Source organism: Mus caroli, unplaced genomic scaffold (genome assembly GCF_978045245.1).
Source record: "Mus caroli unplaced genomic scaffold, Mus_caroli_1 scaffold_5, whole genome shotgun sequence".
NCBI lineage: Eukaryota > Metazoa > Chordata > Mammalia > Rodentia > Muridae > Mus > Mus caroli.
Window position 1 is genome coordinate 34,864,433 of NW_028227260.1, and position 8,861 is coordinate 34,873,293.

The following is an 8,861-nucleotide window of genomic DNA, read 5'->3' on the forward strand; positions in this document are numbered from 1 at the left end:
TATCATAATACCCAGTACCCCGGTAGAATCAAGACCCTTAATGCTTAATTAACCTATGAGATTTATGTATCAATAATATCACAATTTATAAGAAGCCAATACAATAATTTCAAAGACAATTGATAATGACAAAAGCTTATACCAATATTTCTAACCGTGTGAAATTATAGCTACTTGTGGCTGGAAACTACCACGTGGGTACATGTCCACAGCCATCTTGGTTCTCCCCCTACTCAGATATGCTTTCTTTTTCTCTGCAACTCTTAGCTCCAACTCCCCATGTTCTGTCCAATAACAGGCCTCCCATTGCCCTAATGTGATTGGACAGGGAAAATCCTGCAACAGTACTGAATTACAAAAGAGAATACAGAATCACAATTCTGCTACTGAGATGCCAAATCTTTTAAGTTCGACTCCATTTTAGAGAACCTGAACTAAGTTTGAACTCAGGTAAACTAACAGGCTGGTATCTAGCATTAATTTCCAAGTTGACCCCCAATAAAACCCAAGCCTAGCTTTAGTCTCTAGGCTAATCCACATCAAGACCAGAGTTTCCAGGTTACAGCCTCAACAAGACCAATGTCTCCAGGTTATTCCCCCAGCAAACCTGCACTCCAGGTTATAGGTCCACTCCCTGCCTAATGACCATCAATGCGTAGGGGAGCAGAAATTAAGTTTATGATATGATTCCCAATACCAGGTAATAATGTTGAAGGCTATAGTAGCTCTCCAATTAGATGCTTGCACACGTACACCCTGCTTGCTGCTTACTATAAAGCCTTGCCCTATATTTGGGGCTCCACCACCACCAAAACCTTCCTGTGTGATGGTGGTGTGTTGGGGAGGGTGAGATAGGTTGAATGGAATAAAGACCCTGCTGTGAGTTGCATCAGATTGGCACCTGTCTGTTTTGGGGGGTGGGGTGTGGAGGATCACTAACAATCTCCAGCAAAACACTTTGGTGCATTGGCCAAGAAGTTCCCCATGACATACAGAACTACTGAGCTGGAGGGTCTTGAAGCTGGCACAACTTGTCTAGGTATTTGTGGGGATTCTGTTGTTGTTGTTGTTGTTGTTTTGGCAGAGTTTCTCTATACAGCCCTGGCTGTCCTGGAACTCACTCTGTAGATCAGGCTGGCCTCGAACTAAAAAATCCACCTGCCTTTGCCTCCCAAGTGCTGGGATTAAAGGCCTGCACCACCACTGCCCGGCTGTATTTGTGTTTTTATGTTTGTAACACTGTGTTAATCTTCTTGCCTTTTCCATCTGAGAGCTGAAGTGTCTGAGCTTTCTGTGTGAGATCTGCAAAGCAGAATGGAAGCAAGCTTGTGTAAGGTAAATGTGGAACACTTCCAGCTGTCCTGAGATGATTTATTTGTGTGGAAGCTGGTGGCTTGTGTTGCCGTGGAAATTCTTCTAGGTTTGTGCTGCACTGAGGAATCTGTCTGAGTGTCAGAAGCTTTTTATGTGGTCTCAACAGGTCAGTACTTGCACAGTGGCTCAAAAGCTTGTGATTTGTGTGGCCGCTAATTTGAATGTTAGAAGCTTTCTGTGATTGAAACACAGCTTTCTGTGATTACAGATTGAAACGAAAACTTGTGTAAAGATAAATGACTTATGTTGCCATGGTAATTTTTCCATGTCTGAGTAAATATTTGTGCAGTACTAAGGGTTTTCATGCGTGTGAGCGCCCCCTTCTGGTTGGCCCTTCTTACTACATACTTTATTTTTTTCTGGTTTTGCTTTTTGCTTGCTTACTGTCTCTGTTCACAGATTGACTGGCGCCACACCTGTCTTTTGTGACCAACACATTCGAGTTGGTTCTTGTTACTACAGGCTGTATTTTTTCTGGTTTAGGTTGATTTTTGTTTCTAGTTGTGCCCTTTTCTGTTCACTGATCCTAAACCGTGTCACATCATTCTGGGTACAAGGCCTTGAATTTGTTTTGGTGGTCATTTTCAATTAGGATAGACATATCTGGGAACCATGGCTACAGAGGGGCCAGGAGACATCCCGAGCCTCAGTTTGCGTGGATGTCGGCTTGGGGAGCAGAGGTATCTATCTACCTGACTGGGAACAGGGTCTTGATTTTGTATGTAGCCAGTTTCCGCTAGGATACACATATCTGGAAGCTGTGGCTAAGGCGGGGCCAGGAGACAGCATGAGTCTGGGGTGGGCATGGGCTCAGGGGAGCCATGAGAAACCCACCAATCTCATTCTTTTCTTGTGGGTGTGCACCATTTTCTGGTGTTTCTCATTTCTGCCTGACAGACAGAAAAGGTTGGACTTGTGCTTTGGGTGTTATAGGGAGGTCTTTTACATGAGCACCACTTTCTGGTAGTTTTGTTTTTGTTTTTGTGACAAATAGGGAATGTGTTTTTTTTTTGTAGTTTTGTATGTTGTCTTTGTGTCTCTTATTTTAAAATAACTTTGACAGATGACTTTGACAGATGACATTGACAAGTTGACTTTTTGGCAAGGTGACATTGATGAGATAACTTTGACAAGATGACTTTGACGAAGTGACTTTGACTTTGATGGAATTATTAACAAGAGATAGGCTACCTCTATCACATTCTACAGGTTCCCTTCATTACAGAAGAGGCCAAGAAGCTGGTTCCTGGCCCCATAGGGGGTCCTCTCCAATATGCTTGCCTTCCCCTAACTCACCCAGATTTTAACACCATTGAAGGTAAGTGAGTCTCTTGGTGTACTGTCAGACTCAGTTGGTAGGTCACAAGGTGGCCAAGAGATGGTCCACAAACTTGGCCTGAATGTATGACATTAGATAGGGAGAAAATGAAAGGTTTTTTGTTGCTGTTGTTTAGAGAGAGTCATGGAGGCATTTTATTAATACACCCTCATGGACCCTAAATCACCAGTGACAAAGGCAGCCATCACTCTAGCTTTATTAAGAAGGAAACACCAAATATTGAGAAAAACCTCCAGAGAGCTGAAAGATTAAGAGGAAAAAAAATTGAGAGACATAATGAGTGACGGAGAGAATATTTAATAAAAGAGAGATTATAGAGGAAAAGTAGATGAGAGCACAGAAGCAACAGATTGAGACGTAGCAAAGATCCTGTTGGCAGCCAAAACCAAACCAGAAGGCCATAGAGACACCTAAAAACAGATAGTCTTAGAAGAAGATGATGAAGGGTGTCCTAAAGATCAAATGTGCCCCTCTCCAAGTACAGGATAACCTTAGAAATAAAAAAACACTTCACAGGGACAATAGAGACAAAACATGAACTCAAGATCACTTAGATGTCCTAACAATTTGAAGTATTGAGCCTCCTATAAGAAGGCCTTACTCTGTCAACTACAGGTGACCTCCCTAGACCTGGGGGATGCATGTTCAGACTCAGGGCCCTGGCATCAGACAATGGCCAATGTGTCACCAATTGCCAGAAGCTTCCCCCTCCCTGTTTACACATCAGTGCAGCAGTGACCTCCTGGTTAAAGATGATGCCAGAAGGACTCATTACCAGCCTCTCTTCTTGAATGGCCCCAGGATAACTTTTCAGCTGCCTGACCCTGACCTCAATTGATGTGCCTCTTCATGAATGCTCAGATGGATGCAGAGGTCACATGGTTCACCAATGGCACCAGCCTCATTCCAGATGGACAGAGGTATGCTGGGGTAGCAGTGAACTCAAACACTGAGGTAATATGTGTAGAGCTACTCCTGGCAGAAGCCAAGAAAGCTGAACTGGAAGCTCTGACCAAGGCTTTAGAGCTGAGAAAAGACAAGAGACACAGATGGTTGGTGTGCCTTTGCTTCTGCTTATTTCCATGGGACTATTTATAAGGAGAGAGGCATTCTGATGGCAGAAGAAAGAACTAAACTCCATCCCAGAGGGCAACAAGACATCCCAGTGGGTGGCCACTAGAAATTGGGCCCCTCATGACCTTGATTGCACTAGATCTAGGAGACCCCACGCTCTCTGATCAGACAGAGGTTGTGATCTGGGTCAAAAACCTGCCCATGTCTCAGTGTCATAAGAGATGACAGAGGACAGCTGACTACAAACTAATTGTACCAGAGAAAATGGGTCTGCACATACTGAAAAAAGATTATTGTTCTTCCCACATCAGATCCCAATGATTGCAGGACTTAGTCTGCTGGTCCCACATCAAAATTAGAGATGCCAATTCAAAAATGGTTGAAATTGTTAAAGACTGTAAGGCCTGTCAATTGACTAATGCAGTTACCAATGAAAAGGACCCCAATACTCAATACTGGAGAACCAAGCCAAGAGTCTATCAGAAAATGGACGTCATAGAGATAAAACCAAGAAAACTCAGATACAAATATTTTCTGGTGTTAACTTTAGCCCTGAGATTGGGTCCTAGTCAAGAGACACTGCCAGGGGTCACTAAAGTCTCACTAAAAGGATCCCTGTGCTACAGAATTACAGTGTGGATCCATCACACATCCATGTGCAGTTGAAGACCCACGCTAGCAGGAGGAGAATTCAGCCTCAAGACTCCCTCCTATCTCCCACTGATGGGCCCCTACCCATGCATCAGGGACACCACAAAGACATAGCCCTGTTACTGTTTTCATGAAGTTTCAGGAAGTCTCATGATTGGGCCTTCTAGTCACAGAGAAAGGGGTGGGGGAGTGAGAGGCCAATGCTTTTAAGTTCAGACTCCATTTTAGAGAACCTGACTTAAGTTTGAACTCAGGTAAATTAACAGGTTGGTACCTACCATTAGTTTCCTAGTTGTCCCCCAACAAGACCAGAGTTTTCAGGTTACATCCCCAACAAGACCAGTGTCTCAAAGTTATTCCCCCAACAAACCTGCACCTCCACTTTACAAGACCCCCCCGGCCTAATGACCACCAATGCAGATGGGAGCAGAAGTTAAGTCTATGATATGACTCCAAGCCCCAGCCAATTATGTTAAAGACTACAGTAGCTTTCTAATTAGATGCTTGTACAAGTACTTCCTTCTTTTTACTATAAACCCTTTCCCTGATAGACATTCAGGACTCCCCAACCACCAAGAGTCCAGCATGATGGTGGTGTGTTGAGGGCAGGAGCCCAAGATAGGTTGAATAGAATAAAGACCCTGCTGTGAGTTGCATCATATTGGCTCCTGTGTGTGTGTGTTTATTCGGGTTGGGGGTGGGGGGGAAAGATGGGAATCACATTCCCCTGGCAGAACACTACTATAGTTCCCTATCATTTTAAAGGATATCACCACATCCTATTTTGGTATGTGGTGTGAAGCAACAAGATAAGGAGAGTAGTATGAAAGTTGCTCTTGTCTGTTTACATTCAAGTGAGACCAAGATTTAACAACCATAGCATTTTTCTCTCTCAAGTGATCCTGCAGATTGGAGTTGAAGTCCCTGACAGTGACCCACAGGTAGGAAGTCAGATCAGTTATTTACTTGAATCAATTCCATTCTTGGTCGTGTTCTTGCTAATGATGCTTTTGTTTCCATATCTCTAGGTTTAGAATACCTCATTCCTGAATGAATACTGTGAATATTCAAAGATAGGCCAGTCCTCATGCTTTTTTTTTTATCATTTCTGTTCTTGGGGTCTTAAGAGCTAATTATGATCATTAGCTAAGTTAGCACCATAAATGTTATAGGTTCACAAAGACTTTAGTTCCTTTTCTGAAATTATAGAGACTCACCTGTGATTCCCAAGCAAAGTGAAATGGACCAATAACATAGAAAACTAGAAAAAGGAGAGACTTTGGTTTGGACTTTATTAGAATGAAGGAAGGAAAACAAAATCATATTTATGGTATATTCCAATTCAGTGAAAAATGTTTTTAAAATTTCTGAGGATGGAAGAGCTGAATGTAACTTGATTTATTCAAGAAAAATAACAGATGGAATTTGAGTTTGTCTTAGTCCAATGATGACCTAATTGATTTCTCCAAAAGATAGATTCCAGCTGGATGACACAACCAATTAAAATAATTAGTGATACATTTTTTACTGAGATGGAATTCTAGCATACCATTATATGGTATGCTATTGTAATTGGATATATGTTTATAGTGTATCATAATCAAATCAGAGAAATATATATTTCCATGCCTTTAACAATTAACTATGTTTATGTGTTGGAAATTTCATACTCTTCTAGTAATTTAGAAATGTGTGATAGATTGTTTGAACCAGTAGTGACTTGGGCATGTTAAGGAAGGAGCAGATCTCTATGCTTCAGTCTAGATGTGTTGTATTACACCTAATGTAACAATACCGTTCCCTCAATTTCACTTCCAAGTCTTCAAAGACAACTCTTCTGTTTTTCCATAAGAATGATATATTAATTATCAGAAATGACAGATAATATGTAGTATTAGCCTGTCTTTGTCAGGCTTATTTCACCATGGGTCATATTGTTGATAATTACATAACTCAGATAAAGCAAATCTAAAATTGAAAAAAATCTATAAAATGAAACAATAAATGTCATTATAGATTATTAAAAGGATTGATTCATCTGGAAAGAAAAACAATATGAAACCAAACAAAAATTAGATCCAAAAGGCGAGAAAGATTTGAATACAATAGGAGTTCCAAACTTGAATACCCTACTTTCTTTAGTAGATAATTAAGACAGGAAAATTAATGAAGAAATATCTTGTTAAGACATACTATAGAAGAATGAGCATAATAGACCTTTTCAGAAGATTTCCTTCAACAGCAACACACTGCACATTTTGTCCCAGTATCCCAGTTAAATATATATTTTTGACTTCCTACTGAGAAGTCATGTGCTTTCTCTCTCTCTCTCTCTCTCTCTCTCTCTCTCTCACACACACACACACACACACACACACACACACATACTCATACACACAAACACACACACACACACACATCTGGCTTGAATCAACTTATTTCACCAGCAAAAAAAAAAAAAACTTATCAAAACATTGATGTATTGCTGATAGGACCCTGATATAGCTGTCTCTAGTGAGACTACGCCGGGGCCTAGCAAACACATAAGTGGATGCTCACAGTCAGCTATTGGATGGATCACAGGGCCCCCAATGGAGGAGCTAGAGAAAATACCCAAGGAGCTAAAGGGATCTGCAACCCTATAGGTGCAACAACATTATGAACTAACCAGTACCCCAGAGCTCTTGACTCTAGCTGCATACGTATCAAAAGATGGCCTAGTCGGCCATCACTGGAAAGAGAGGCCCATTGGACTTGCAAACTTTATATGCCCCAATACAGGGGAATGCCAGGGCCAAAAAGTGGGAGTGGGTGGGTAGGGGAGTGGAGGGGAGGGTATGGGGGACTTTTGGGATAGCATTGGAAATGTAAATGAGGAAAATACCTAATTAAAAAAATGAAAAAAAAAGTTGATGTATTTTCATAGTCTTTTAGATAGGCCCAGTGAGAATGGAAGACAGAGACTGATTAGACAATTAAAGGTAAAACGATCCTAAAGAGAAGTAATCCTAGTCAAGAGCCAGAGATGTTCCTGGGCCTCCTGGCAGCATTGTTTGGCAGAAAGGTTTAGGGCCTCTGATCTCACATCTGAATTCTATATGATTCTAGTGTATCTTAGTCAATGTTCTATTGCTGTGAAGAGACACTATGAGCAAGGCAAGACTTATAACAGAAAACATTTGGATCTCGCTCACAATTAGAAAGAATTAAGTCCATTATTATCATGGCAGGGGCTGCATGGAGCTGGAGTAGTAGCTGAAAACTTTACATCCTGATCCACAGACAGCAGGCAGAGAGAGGAAGGGAGGGAGGGAGAGAAGGAGGAAGAGAGAGAGAGAGAGAGAGAGAGAGAGAGAGGGAGAGAGAGAGAGAGAGAGAGAGAGAGAGAGAGAGAGAGAGAGAGAGAGAGAGAGAGAGAGAGAGAGAGAGAGAGAGAGAAGGTAGCTTGGCCTTTACCCCCCCCCTCCCCCAGAGACAAGCTTCCTCCAACAAAGCACACATCCTAATTTCTGATGGCTCATCTACTGACATCTAAGTTTACAAATATTTGAGTCTATAGGGACCCTTTTCACTCAAACTACCATATAGAGTTAGTTACCGTTTTAGAATGGTGAATATTAGAGTAAGGCCTAGTCTTCTGAAGGGAGCCTGAGGAGGAGTGAATCTGGAGGAGAAGGGATGTGGTGAAAAAAGACTGGGAGGGAGAACCCAGGCTAGGATGCAATATATGAGAGAAGAATAAATAAACCATTAAAAAAAAGCCAATGAAGCCCTATTAAGGGAAGATATGTGGTCAAGAAAATGAACTCTCTGGCTTGGGTAGAGACCTAACATTGCAATTTGTCTGGCTCAGTCACTTTGGCTAAGGGATTACCCATATGCAAATAGGTTTACTTTGAGCCCTATTAGAGAGATAGGAGGAATAATTAGTCCTTTAATGAGATCTTCCTTCTATTATTGCCTCTAGCATGGTAATTTACCAGGCTACAGCCAGGCAGCTTTATGTATCTGACACTTTTATTTCCTAAGCATGTTTTTCCTAACAGTTTGGACATCCCCAACTTTGGGATCACTTCATCTTTCTCAAAATCTCCCCTTCACCACCACCCTATGTGGCTGCTTATTCCCATGAGTCTGACCACCATGCCAGCATAATGGCTCTTTCCTCACTTCTTTCTTCCTCTGGGCAGTTGCTAAGATACAGGTTTCACGTGTTTGGTTTGGTTTGATTTGTAATTAACTGATTTTTTTCCTTTCTGTTTTAAAGCTGTTTTAATTGAAATAGAAATACACCACTTCCTCTACCTACTGCATCCAGCTCCTCCAACTATTGTCTCAAAACTCCATGTCGATTCTCCACTCTCAAGCTGAGATAGCTTTACATACACATAAGGAAAAGTGGACTCAGTAGATTGTATTCATA